This window comes from Engystomops pustulosus, chromosome 3, assembly GCF_040894005.1.
Source record: "Engystomops pustulosus chromosome 3, aEngPut4.maternal, whole genome shotgun sequence".
Classification (NCBI taxonomy): domain Eukaryota; kingdom Metazoa; phylum Chordata; class Amphibia; order Anura; family Leptodactylidae; genus Engystomops; species Engystomops pustulosus.
Genome location: NC_092413.1, coordinates 86,986,153 through 87,001,357, shown reverse-complemented (window position 1 = coordinate 87,001,357; position 15,205 = coordinate 86,986,153).

Genomic DNA, 15,205 nt, shown 5'->3' with positions numbered 1-15,205 from the left:
AGTAGACAAATGGGAAATGTTATTCAGCAACTTATTTAGCTGGTAAATCTATCTGCCTGAAAACGCAATGATTTAGAATTTCGAAAATTGCAAATTTTTCAAAAAATTCATCACATTTTCTTTTTTTTGTAAATAAACGCAAAACTTATCTGCCAAAATTTACCACTAAAATGAAGTACAACATGTGGGGAAAAAACAATCTCAGAATCGTTTTGATAAGTAACAGTGTTCAAAAGTTATAACCATATAAAGCGAAGCAAGTCAGAATCCAAAAAATCGGGCTGAGCCTTAAGCTGTAAAATGGCTGCGTCCTTAAGGGGTTAAAAAAATAAAGAACTACTTACCTTCCGGTCGCCCGCGCTGCTGTTGCTCCGGTCCGGGCGCCATGTAAACAAACATGGCCGCCAGAGCAGCGCTGGACTCAGCTTCCGGCCGGACCCGACAACCTTCTGGCCCGCATTCACAATGCTATGAATAGGGTCGGATAGGCATGCCCGGCCACGGCCGGCAGGAAGCTGAGTCCAGCGCTGCTCCGGCAGCCATGTTTGTTTACATGGCGCCCGGAGCGACAGCAGCACGGGACACCCACAGGGCACCGGAAGGTAAGTAGTTCTTTATTTTTTTAAGCAGCCCCCTGCGGCCACCTTTAGTTAATTTTCATAACTCTCGGACAACCCCTTTAACCCCTTAAGGACGCAGGGTTTTTCCGCTCATTTCTCGCTCTCCAACTTCAAAAATCCATAACTTTTTCATTTTTACGTGTACAGACCTGTGTGAGGGCTTATTTTGTGCGTAACAAATTTTACTTTCCCGTAATGTTATTTATTTTAACATGCTGTTTACTGCGAAGCTGAAAAAAAATTCCAAATGTGGAAAAATTGTGGGCTCAGTTTTTTCGACTTTGACTGTGCACTCAAAATAACATCTCAGCTTTATCCTTTGGTTCGGTGCGATCGCGGTGATACTAAATTTATATAGGTTTTATTGTGTTTTAATACATTTTCAAAAATTAAACGAATGTGTACAAAAAAGAAAAAAATTTTTGCCATCTTCTGACGCTAATAACTTTTTCATACTTTAGCGCACAGAGCTGTGTGAAGTGTCATTTTTTTGCGAAATGAGCCGACGTTTTCATTGCTACCATTCTGAGGTCTGTGCGACATTTTGATCATTTTTTATTTCATTTTTATGTGATGTAAAAAGGTGTAAAAGTCGCATTTCGGACATTTGGGTGCCATTTCCCGCCTCGGAGGTCACCACCGGCCGTAACTGTTTTTATATTTTGATAGATCGGGCATTTTGGGACGCGGCGATAACTAATATGTTTGTGATTTTTACTGTTCAAGGGAAAAGGGGGGTCATTTGAATTTTTAATATTTTATTAATTTTTTTTATTTTTTAAACTTTTTTTTTCTTTTTTTTCCCACTATTTCTTAGTTAATGTACCCTAGATGGTCAGATCACTCCTACCATATACTGCAATACTTCTGTATTGCAATATATGGCATTTTTGCAGCACATTCAAATGAGCCAGTGGCTCATTGTAACGAATCTGCAGAAGCCATGTGGCCTCGTGTCAAACGAATACTCGAGGCTACCATGGCAACCGATCACGCCGCCGTCTTTTAAATGCCGCCGGCAACTTTGCTGGCGGCAATGAGAGGGTTAGTAGCCGCGATCGGTGCAAGCACCGACCGCGGTTATTAGCGGTGGGGGTTTTCTGTAAAAACCCCCACCCTTGTATGAAGAGGACTCAGCCCGTGAGCCCTCTTCATACACTCCTTATAGCAACCCCCCATTGTGTACATTTATATGTTTAAAATTGCAGTCTCATACAAATTCTACAATAAAGTACATTTTCTCTTGAATTAGTTGTGTGTCCATTAGAGTTGAGCGAGCAGTAAAATGCTTGGGTGCTCGTTATTCAAGACGAAATTTTCCCGATGCTCGAGTGCTCGTCTTGAATAACGAACCCCATTGAAGTCAATGGGAGACTCGAGCATTTTTCAAGGGGACCAAGGCTCTGCACAGGGAAGCTTGGCCAAACACCTGGAAACCTCAGAAAATGATGGAAACACCACGGAAATGGACAGGAAACAGCAAGGGCAGCATGCATGGATGCCTCTGAGGCTGCTTAATCGCACCATTATGCCAAAATTATGGGCAACAGCATGGCCATGACAGAGTGACCGAATGAGGCTAGATAGCATCTAAAACATGCAATAATTGACCCTGACACTATAGGGGACGGCATGCAGAGGCAGCGGCAGGCTAGAGAGTGGCATGGCAACATACCCCAAATGGACTCAGGCTTCAAACCAATTAAAAAAATTCCTTTTGGCGAGGATAACGTGTAGCACTGTATGTATCAGTATTTTGCCTGGTTAAGGCGGCAGAGAAGAACCAAAGGAGGTGAGCAAGAAGCGCTGAAATGATTTCCTATGTGAACAAAAGGTTGACGGTATATTTAGTCGATAACACAGCATGGTGGCGACATAGTGACAAAGTTCCATAACGTATCTGGTGAAACACCCGAAAAATGAGCCTGACACAGCTCGTTTGATAAGGGGACGACATGTGGAGGCAGCCATGGAGACGACTTCCATGATTAAGAGCCACTGTATGGGGCATCCATATTGAGCTGCTATGATTGAAACTTCAGGTCTCCAGCATGGCGGCGACAGATGCGCCGAGTACCATTATGTGTCTGGTGAAACACCTGAAAATTCTGCCTGACACAGCTCGTTTGATAAGTGGATGATGTGCAGTATATCCTCTCGCGCTCCTGCGTCTGGGGTATAGACAGTTGAACGTTGCGCATGGAGACATTGGTGGACGCTGTGCAGGATCGTGGAGGCGAAATGGACGGGAAACAGCAGGGGCAGTATGCATGGATGGCTCTGAGGTTTCCTAATCTTGGGATGGAGCTGGCGGTCCGCTGCCAGACGAGCTTTCGCCTGTCCAAGCCCCTGTGTCTCGGCTCCTCCCCACCCAAAATGGGCCTGGGGGCAAGAAGCGTTTGCTTTGAAAAAATTATAATTTTCAAAGCAGGCGGGGGCTACAAACAGCACTTCTAAGAACCTTCTGTATAATTTTGTATAATTTTCAAAGCAGGCGAGGTCGATTGAATATTTCATCTAGGAATAATGGAATAGCATAGCGGTTCTATTTTTAATAGTTTTTTTGGAAATGGTTCCATGATTAAGAGCGACAGTATGGGGCATGCATATTGATCGAAACTTCAGGTCTCCAGCATGGCGACAGATGGGCCGAGTTCCATTATGTATCTGGTGAAACACCCGAAAATTCTGCCTGACACAGCTCGTTTGATAAGGGGACGATGTATGGAGGCAGTAAAGTAGTAGTAGATTAAAGGTGCTGCAGTTAAAACTATGCTAGTTGGATCTTGGGATGGAGCTGGATGTCCACTGCCAGGCGAGCTTTCAAAGCAGGCGGGGGCTACAAACAGCACTTTTAAGAACCTTTTGTATAAGATCAAGTGTAGGACTGTTCTTATAAGTAATTGGCTTGGTTATGGCGGGTGAGGGGAATGTAAACAGATGCGCAAGAAGCGCTGAAATAATATCGGTAAATGATAAAAGTTTGCCAGTATATTTTGTGGATAACACAGCAGGGTGGCGACAAAGTTAACAAATTTGATGTGGAAGCCATGAAAACAACCCAAAATTCTGCCTGACACAGCTCGTTTGCTAAGGGGACGATGTATGGAGGCAGCTATATGGATGACTTTGGGAAGCAGCTATGGAGATGATGTGTGGAGGTAGCAATGGAGACAACGTGTGGAGGCAGCTATAAAGACCACGTGTGGAAGCTGCTATGGAGACAATTAAATTTGGATAGTGCCGGTATGTGGCAGTCCAAAAAAGTTTTCAAACCAGAGGAGCAGGTAGGTGGTCCTCCAGAAAAATTAAATAGATTGAGTGCCTGTATGTGGCAGTCCAAAAAAGTTTTCAAACCAGAGGACTGGGTGGGTGACCCTCCAGAAAAATTAAATACATAGAATACCTGTATGTGGCACTCCCAAAAATTGTTTAAAACAGAGGACCGGGTAGGACCTCAGGACCCCAACTGGCTCTAGCTATAGTACTCTATGTATTTAATTTTTCTGGAGGGCCCTTAGACTTGAGAACCATGCCCGACGAGGCCAAAAGGAAGCGATTAATATCAGCTTTGCCCTGTCCTGTGTTATCTTCCTGATAGTCCTGGGCAGGAGAATCATGGGAAGAAAGGCATAAAGAAGAGGACTGTCCCACTTTTGAGAAAGGTGTCCACAGCTAAAGGAAGGTCTGCCCTGTTGAGGGAAAAAAATCTTTCTACCTTGCGATTTCTCCTTGTGGCAAAAAGATCTATCAGTGGCATCCCCCAAAGCCTGACTATCTTCCGAAATACTGACTGACTCAGTTCCCATTGATAAAGGGCCTCTCGACTTAAAAAATCTGCCGAAACGTTTTCTTATATTAATCCCTTTTAGAGATGTAAAAAAGGTCTCTGCCAAGGTTAGGATCTGAGTGGCTATGAACATAAGGCCTGAATTTCTTGTGCCGCCCTGTCTGTTGATATAGGCAACTGCTGTAGTGTTGTCCGACATCATGGCCACCCCATGTCCCTGTGATAGAGGAAACGCTGCTAATAGTTTTTTGTTTGACGACAGGTCCCTTTCTGCCACATCCCAAGTACCCTGAAAATACTGATTCTCCATGTGGGCCCCCCACCCCCACGTCTGGTATCCGTTGTGATTAGCCTCTCCAGACTTGGGTCCCAAAGAAGACCAACCTCTAGATTGCTTACGTTTAACCACCAATCTAGGGAGTTTAAGATTTTTATGGGGAGGAGAACTTTTACTTCTAAGGAGGTCTGATCCCTGTCCCACTTTTCTAGAAGAAAATTCTGTAGACTTCTTGAGTGGAACTGAGCCCAAGGAACAGCAGGGATGGCGGCTGAAAAAAGACCCAGAAGAGACATACCCTTTCTTAAGGAAATCAGGGGATTTTGTTTTACCTCTATCACCAGTGATCTTATTTTTTCTACTTTTTCTACTGGAAGAAAGGTCCTCTGTCTTTGGGAGTCTAACCATGTCCCTAAAAAGAGCTTTCTTGTTGTGGGAACCATAGATGATTTTTCTTTGTTTATCAGCCACCCTAATTTCCTCAATATCTGAAGAACCCTGGACAGTTGACTTTGTACCTCCTGACTCGATGACCCTACCAGTAGGAAATCGTCCAGATATGGAATGAACAACCCCTGTGTTTCTCGTATATGGGCTGCCATTTCTGACACTATCTTTGTAAAGATTCTTGGGGCAATAGCGATTCCGAATGGTAGTGCTCTGTATTGAAAATGATGAACCTCCGAGTCTACCTGAATGGCCACCCTTAAGTATCTCTGAAAGTCCTAAAGTATGGGGATGTGGTAATATGCATTGGCTAGGTCTATAGAGGCCATGAAGCAATCGGGGAACAACAGGTTTACTGCTGATTTCAGGGTTTCCATCTTGAACTTTGGAACAACCAGGAATTTGTTTAGGGGCTTCAGATTCAAAATGACCCTAAATGAACACCCCGGTTTCTTTACCAGAAATAGATTTGAATAAAATCCCTGGCCCTGTTGGGCAAGAGGAACTTGACACAGTACCTTTTTCTGGACCAGGGTCCGGACCTCGGTAATCATCGCTTCTCTGTTTTCTCTGGAAGCGGGATACGTGATGATTAATCGAGAGGGAGGAGGAGAGAGGAATTCCATCGAGATGCCCTTTTGAATTGTCTGTAACACCCACTTGCTCCCTGATATCTCCGACCAGGCTTCGAAGAAGTGGGCCAGTCTTCCCCCTACGGGGAGCCTAGCGTCATAAAGCATTTGGTCTCTGATGCTTGGGATCTCTGGATTGATTGAACAGGAGTCCTCTGTTTTTTTGAAAGGGTCTGAAATTCTGATTCCTTTCTGGCCTCCGAAAGGAACCACTTTGGGTAGAAGGAAAAGATTTTACCCTACTCCCAGCATTCTCCAATAACTCTTCTAACACCTTTGTGAATAACAATTTTTCATCACAAGGGATTCCACATAGTCTATTTCTTGACCCTATGTCTCCTGGCCAGTTTTTTAGCCAGAGGGCTCTTCTGGCTGAATTGGACAATGCTGATGAACGAGCAGTGAGTCTAAGGGCATCGACAGAGGCGTCTGCTAGAAAAGCGGCTCCCTTTTGTACATTAGAAACCGACAAGGCTAGGGCATCCCTTGGCACCTTATTTCGAATATCAGTTTCTAGTTGATTTAACCAAAACAACATAGAACGGGAAACACAGGCGGCTGCAATATTAGGCTTAAAGGCCGAGGTAGCCGAATCCCAAGACCTTTTGAGAAAACTTTCAATTTTCTTATCCATGGGATGTCTTAGGGAACCTAGATCTTCAAACGGTAGAGATGACCTGCGACTGACTTTTGCTACAGACGCATCCACCTTAGGAGCAGAGCCCCATGCACTGGATACATCTGAGTCAAAGGGATACTTCCTCTTGACTGATCTAGGAATATACGACTTTTTATCTGGCTTCTCCCATTCTTTCTGTATCAGAGATGACACTGTCTCATGAAGGGGAAAAGATAATTTACGTCTTTCTTTAAGGCCTTCGAACATAATATCCTGAACGGACTTAGGTTGCTTCTTGTCCTCAATGTTCATAGTCATCCTGACTAATTTAAGAAGGTGATCAGAGTCGTCAATATTAAACAGAGGACGCCCTGCCTGTTCTGTTTCAGAGGCCAGGGAACCTGAATCGCTAATTGAGGCTACACCTTCCTCCTCTGATCCTGATCCCTCCGCAATATATACTGCCGCGGAGGTCCCTGGCTGCTCCTGAGTGAGAGGGGGCAGGTTAGGATTTGACAACTCTCTGGCCCTTTGGACTTCTTCTCTAACCACGCTCCTTAATGATTCCATCCAAACGGCAGATTCCTCAGTTAAGATCTTGCCAATACAGGTGTTACAGGTGGCTTTTTCATAACTGGAAGGGAGTTTATGAGCGCAAATTTTACACTCTCTATGGTGCGTCTTTCGGGTAGCCTTTTTAGGCCCCTCTTCTCCCTAAGATAGGCAAATAATAACACCCGTTATAAGATCAGTACAAAAAAAAGAGAAAACACTCACCGCCCTGCAGTAAAGTTACCGGGGCTGGAGTCCTGGGTGTCTCTGTAAGATCTCGCTTGTCTGCCATGCTGCATAGCTGACTTGTAACCAGCACTCAGCAGTCCTCCTCTTCCATTTTTAAAACTCCCGCCAAGTGGGCGTGGCCCCTGACCTTACTTCCGGTCAGGCTGCCAGCGGCGAGAAGAACACAGAAAAAAAGTGACCAAATACAGAAAAAACACTTTTCCTTTAAATAATAAAGAAAGGGTGAGCCTCACCACTTTAGAAGATATGCGGCCCTCTCCATTCACATTCACTTCTGGTGCGCGCTTTCCACTCACCCCCGTTGTCGGCAGCCGTCGGTTCCTACAAGCAAAGTTCCGGCCGCGGTCCTGCACGCACAGAGGGTGGAAGCGCCACAACCTCATCCCCACACCGGAGGATAGAACTGATGGCGTCCCACACTCCTTTCATGGAGAAGGGTAAGTGAGACACCGCAGGGAAACCTTCATCACGGCGTGCTCAGGTCTCCTTCCAAGGACAGGAAACCAAACTGAGGTGGAGTAGGAGGAGCCTCTTTTTATGCTCAGGTTTCCTGTCCTTGGAGGGCGGATCCCTATCTCTCTGGTGGTGCCGTCATGATGAAGGGGGGAAAAAAAAAAAGTAAAAGTAAAAAAAAAAAAAATCGTCAGACTGTGCCTAATTCAATCAAACCCCTAATAAATTGTCCCACTTAGATGTTTGAGATGGATATGTGTGTCACTAAGAGCTAAATAAACGTTCGCAAGTCTCCCTGCAAATTCGTCACAATATGGTACTAGATGCACTACTAATGCCAGCAAGCCCAGCCACAAGCAAAGAAAAAAAAAATTCTAGCCCTAACAAGGGCTGTTGGGTTCTTGTAGAATCACTCCTGCCTAACAGTAAGCTAATATAACACCCTAACGCTATCCCTGCAGCAGCTCTCTCCCTAACGGCATCCAGACAGAGAATGATGCGAGCAGCGCGGGCAGGAGCTATTCTATTCCAGGGTCACCTTATCAGGCCAGCCAACCTCTGCTATCGACGTGTAAGTGTACCACGTCATGCTGGGTGGAGTGCAGTCTCCTGGCTTGTGATTGGCTCTGTTTCTGGCCGCCAAAAATCAAAACGGCGGGAGATGCCATTTTCTCGAGCTGGCGAAATATTCGTCTGAGCAACGAGCAGTTTCGAGTACGCTAATGCTCGAACGAGCATCAAGCTCGGACGAGTGTGTTCGCTCATCTCTAGTGTCCATATATTATATATATGATTTGAGATATATATATATATATATATCTGTCAAACATGACTCTTCTACCAACCATAACAATTTCTACTTTTTTTTCGTGACATGCAAGACTTGATATGATAGTTTTCATGATTACATTTTATTTTTTTTTTATAAATTTGGACAATAATTGACTACAAATGTGTAAAAATAAGCTTGTCATTTTTCCAATTAAAAGTAGAAACTTTTACTGAAATATGTTATAAATATGTACAGCATTATTCCATTGACCTTTCCCAACTTCAGCTACAGATACAGAGGGTGCATGTACTTTTGCAAAGTGAAAGCCTCCAGCAGCTTCTTCTACATTTGGTCTACAGCTGACCGGCTGGAGGGGGGCTCACTTCAAAAGCCTATATATCCTGAACCCTGGCACATAGAATCAGAATTCTAGTGTCATATTACATTTTATTTTGTCATAACAGGAGAGTCTCCTCTTTAATATGATAAATGGATTGTGCACAGATGCCCAAGAGAACTGAAGATATCCAATCTTAAATTTACTATTCGGAATACAGAGCTGTACATTAAATTCATTTTTTAAGTACAACTTTAAGCGTGAATATCTTCGGTTCTGTTATGCATCCACCCACAATCCATACATATTAAAAGGGATATTCTTCTGGTTAAAATGACAAAAATTATGTTTCTATGTGCCAGGGTTCAGGAGATATAGCTGTTTGAAGTTGGTCACTGTCAAGACGTTTACAGGGCATTTGCAAATAGGTCGTATATAGCTGTATGATAGTCGTGAAGGTCTTATAGGAAATATACCACACCTACAGTCAAGTCATGGCCAAAAGTTTTGAGAATGATACAAATGTAAGTTTTTACAAAGTCTACTGCATCAGGTTTTATAATGGCAATTTGCATATACTCCAGAATGTTATAAAGAGTGATCAGCTTAACAGCAATTAATTGCAATGTATTCAATTTATAGATCCAATAAATTTTTTTCCTATATGCATTCTATATGAAACGGACTCAAAAGAGGAGATCCGAGGAGAGGAGCTGACCCGTGACAGTGACAACCTTCCAGCATTGAATACCTTCAAAGCAGTTATGTGCTGATCATAACTGTACCAGGTGAACAATTACAATACTCCAACACCTGAAAGAACACAATAAGGAGGTGCGTATAATGGACAATATTTTATTGAAAAAGACATGTATAACCATGAGACATACAGGACAAGGATAAAAACACTTAAAAATACTACCGCAAGATGTAGAAACAAGGACATACACAGGCCCTACATCCCTACTTCCAATCCACCCAAGAAATGGTAACAAAAAGTAATCCAAAAAGCACAGTAATGGTAATCCCAAAAAGATATGACAACAAGAATGCAATATAGAAGATCACAAAGACATGCCAACAGCTCTAACCATATAGTTCAGTAATGGCGAACCTATGACACGCGTAGCCATTTTCAGTGACACGCAGCCGCCCGAGAGTTAAGTTTCATCCTCGGCTCCTACATGGCCAGGTGCAGTAGCCGGGAGGCTGAGAGATTGTTAGGCACTGAGCTCCCAGCACTCCCCCCTCCTCCTCCCCCTGTGTGAGCTGTGCCTCGTGTCTCCAGTCAGCCCAGGTATAAGCACGGGGCTCAGGACCAGGAGAGGTGACCCGGCCATCAACGCCACAAACTCCTCTGCAGCTCCTGATATTTGTGGTGGGGGGAGGGAGGCAGCACAGAGGCTACATCGCTGCTGCCTTCTGTGATGTCCCAGCAGCTGTCACCTCTACACTGACCATCTCCACAGCAGGGATGAGGGAGGACAACCTGCCCCTCGCATCATACAGTGAGTAATGTCAGTGTACCTCTGCCACCTCTACACTTACCATCTCCACAGCAGGGATGACAACCACTCTCATCATACAGTGAGTAATGTCAGTGTACGGTATGATGAAAGACCCTCATCTGGGGTTTTGTGACGTACAATCCCTGAAATAATCGCAACGCCTCGCAAATCGCCAGACATTGCGATTATTTTGCTCCTCATGAAGGAGATGGGGACAGCGGCGCCTGCGCCCTCGCTATAACCTGTGAACTTTCATGACAAAGTTTGCAGGTTACTAAGCATTTCCACATGTGTCTGATTGTAGCCGATCAATTACAATGTGTGATTTGCACATAGTAATAGATGATGTGGAAAATCCCGATGTACTGCCATACTGTAGTATGGCAGTACATGGTAGGATCAGACAACCTAAGGTTAAAGTACCTTATAATTATAATACTTATACATACACTCACCAGCCACTTTATTAGGTACTCCATGCTAGTAACGGGTTGGACCCCCTTTTGCCTTCAGAACTTCCTCAATTCTTCGTGGCATAGATTCAACAAGGTGCTGGAAGCATTCCTTAGAGATTTTGGTCCAGATTGACATGATGGCATCACACAGTTGCCGCAGATTTGTCAGCTGCACATCCATGATCAAATATCCCCTTCCACCACATCCCAAAGATGCTCTATTGGATTGAGATCTGGTGACTGTGGAGGCCATTTGAGTACAGTGAACTCATTGTCATGTTCAAGAATCCAGTCTGAGATGATTCCAGCTTTATGACATGGCGCATTATCCTGCTGAAAGTAGCCATCAGATGTTGGGTACATTGTGGTCATAAAGGGATGGACATGGTCAGCAACAATACTCAGGTAGGCTGTGGCGTTGCAACGATGCTCAATTGGTACCAAGGGGCCCAAAGAGTGCCAAGAAAATATTCCCCACACCAGGACACCACCAACACCAGCCTGAACCGTTGATACAAGGCAGGATGGATCCATGCTTTCATGTTGTTGACGCCAAATTCTGACCCTACCATCCGAATGTCATAGCAGAAATCGAGACTCATCAGACCAGGCAACGTTTTTCCAATCTTCTACTGTCCAATTTCGATGAGCTTGTGCAAATTGTAGCCTCAGTTTCCTGTTCTTAGCTGAAAGGAGTGGCACCCGGTGTGGTCTTCTGCTGCTGTAGCCCATCTGCCTCAAAATTCGACGTACTGTGCGTTCAGAGATGCTCTTCTGCCTACCTTGGTTGTAACGGGTGGCGATTTGAGTCACTGTTGCCTTTCTATCAGCTCGAACCAGTCTGCCCATTCTCCTCTGACCTCTGGCATCAACCAGGCATTTCCGCCCACAGAACTGCCGCTCACTGTTTTTTCTTTTTCGGACCATTCTCTGTAAACCCTAGAGATGGTTGTGTATGAAATTCCCAGTAGATCAGCAGTTTCTGAAATACTCAGACCAGCCCTTCTGGCACCAACAACCATGCCACGTTCAAATCACTTTTCTTCCCCATACTGATGCTCGGTTTGAACTGCAGGAGATTGTCTTGACCATGTCTACATGCCTAAATGCACTGAGTTGCCGCCATGTGATTGGCTGATTAGAAATTAAGTTTTAACGAGCAGTTGGACAGATGTACCTAATAAAGTGGCCGGTGAGTGTATGTGTTATTTAAACTTTTTTTTTTTGTCAAGGTGACACCACCCAAGTTATGCTCGGTTTTTTGGCGAATTTTGACACACCAAGCTCAAAAGGTTGCCCATCACTGATATAGATCATACCCACAAGTGGATGAGTGAAAAAAAATCTGAATATGGCAAGGCATGAGCAGTAGGAAGGGGGGGGGGGGGCACAGACCCCACAATTTAAGGCATAAGTGACCTGAGGAAGTCACAGGTAATTTCTGCTGTCTCTTGTATCATATTTATAGAGACAGATGGGTTACCAAGGTGCATTATCTGCATATAAAGACATCTCAATTTCTTCTTTACCGAACTTGAGGTCCTCCACTCGAACCTTTATCGCCAACATCACAATAACTAGGGAAAAGAGGTGAGAGGTGACAACCGTGTCTTGTACTCCGCGACAGCCGGATCGAGGAAGACCTCTCCCTACCTATACAAACACATGCCCTAGAACTTGTATATACAAGTATGTAGCCATCTTATTTACCTAATAACATTTTCTCCAAATCCCATCTTCTTCCTGGTCCTCCACATAAATTCCCATTCGACGCTATTGAAAGCCTTAGATACAGCTAATGAAAGAATAGCCCTTCCCGGCATCTCCATCAGGCATACAATATTTGCGCTAATACCTTCAAATCTACATTTAATAAAGAAATTGATCTATACGCATCTGGGTCCAAAACATCATTCCCCTGCTTATGAATTAACACAACATCTGCTTCATACATTGAGGGGGGGCAATTCTCCCACCTCGTAAACAGAGGTAAAGACATCCAATAACACACCCACCGTTTGGTCCCCATACATCTGATACATGGACCAGGTGATTTATTCTTTGGGTGTTCCTTAATCACCACTTCTATTTCAGAAATGGCGACTGGCGCATCTAATTTATTTCTACCATTACTTCCATTGTAGCCAAATGGTCCTCTGTCTTTAACCCCTTCAGGATGCAGACAGTTTATAGCTTAAGGATCAAACACATTTTTTGGATTCTGACTTGTGTCGCTTTATATGGTTATAACTTTTGAACACTTACTTATCACAACCATTCTGAGAGAGATTTTTCCTCACATGTTGTACTTCATTTTAGTGGTACAATTTGGCTGATAAGTTTTGCGTTTATTTACCAAAAAATAAAAATATTAATTTTTAAAAAAATTTGCCACTTTTAAAATCATTGTGCTCTCAGGCAGATTTACCACCTAAATAAGTTGCTGAATAACATTTCCCATATGTCTACTTTACATTTTCATCATTTTTTAAATGTCTGGATAATTTATTTTGATGTCACACAGCTTACAAATTGAATATTGGTTTTCTTATTAGAATTGACTATTTTGGGGATAATTACCATTTTTAATGAAATTTTAACCCCTTGAGATCTTCATAGTAATTAAATGAAAATGGAGGTGAAATTTAGAATGGTCAAATTGTGTCGGTAATACGTTCATTTAATTACAATAAAGCAGCAAGGAAAATTCACCTTGGCCTCTGTGACGGTCAAAAATAGTCAATTAGGGTCTTAGGTGAGAAAGTTAAAGATCCAAGCATAGTACTTTAGAGTTTAAGAAAGAAAAGGGTTACTGATAGATATTAGTCCATCTGGGCTCGGGTCAAGGTGAGCCCTTGATATTATATTTACGTCACTATACCATCACGAGGTCACCATTATTTGACTCTCATACGATCAATTTTTCTGTTCAAATCAACTAATAAAAGCAGGCACATTTTTAAATCACCGATTGTAATTTGTTTTATACGTTCATTTAGCCCTAAAATGTACACATTTCCTAAAGATAGAAAAAAAAAAAAGTAAACCCACCATACAATTTGTTATGTAATTTCTCCTGAGTACAGAGAACCCCCACATGTGGGCGTTACTTGTGAGCGCACAGCAAGGCACAGAATGAAAGGAGGGACCTGCAGCTGCCAGGATTTTCCTCATGGGCATTTTTTTTTTTTTTGCGGGATGAGACACTTTTTCCAGTGGTACCATTTTAGGGTTGGTTTAATCTATTGTTGAAAATTTCTGAACTTTTTTTTTTAGGGCAGAAGTAGAAAACCCATCAATTCTGTACTGGATTTTTTTTTTTTTGGGTGTTCAACGTATAGCTTAATAAATATATTATCTTTATTCTATGGGTCAATACGATTACAGGGATGCAATACTTAGATATTTTTTTTCTTACGTTTCACTAAATTTTCCAAATGAAACCCTAATGTGGGGAGAAATCTATATTTGTTGCATCGCTGTCTTCAGAGTCGCATAACATTTAAATTTTTTTGGCTATGGAGCTGATTGATGGCTTGTTTTTAGTGGGACATGATGTACTTTGCAACAGTATCATTCTGGAGTACATATGTTCATACTTGTGTATTGCAGGGTATTAGCTGTGTCAGCCTATACACATACATAGGCTGATACTGTGCCTTTAAGGTGACGTCACAGACGTCAGCCCTGGAGTCCTGACCTCAGGGCTGTCACAGGAACGACCCCAAGACTCTGCAAAGGTAGACACCCCTTACAGGCAGTTTAAATGCCGCGGTCACGCAGACCATGGCATTTAACAGGTCAAACATCCGCAATTGGTGCACCCTCCGACTGTGGGTGTTACAGCCTGCGCCCACGTGTATCCCGATGAAGGCCCAGCTCTGATCTTGAGTTGAGCCGGCTTCAACTCTGCGTCCGATATATCAGATTCAGAGCATGAATCGGTTTAAGAGGGATGTCCATGAAAAAACATTTTCAAAATTTCAGTCCCCTAGTGATGTCTACATAAGAAAGATCATTTTTAACATCTTACAATTTTTAAGCTCCCATCAAACCATCAAGCCTGGTCAGTGTAATATTCCAGAGTGTGGGCAGGAACTCTCCAAATAGATACATTATGATTCGTCTGTGCTATGAGACTGACTAAAGCTGAGGAGTTCCACGATATGTATATAGGTCTTCTACATCTTAGCCATTACATAAACTGTCAGATCTGATGTGCCTCCCTCCCCTAGATAAAAACCTTATCCGCCTGCAGCTTTATTCTCATCACACTGTTGCTTGCCAGAAGGAAGGAAGTCTGTAAGCTTGTCATGAAAAGCAACAGTGGAGGCTTGCTGTAGAGAGCAGCTCAGGATTCCCTGCTTATATGTAGTAGGTACAATTACCACAGCATCTTCTAGCTTCAACTCTTCCTTTAGGTCCCAAAATTTCCGATTTGAAGCGTTTGCAGACCACTTGAGGTTGAGGCGCAATACAGTTTCCTGTCCAGGT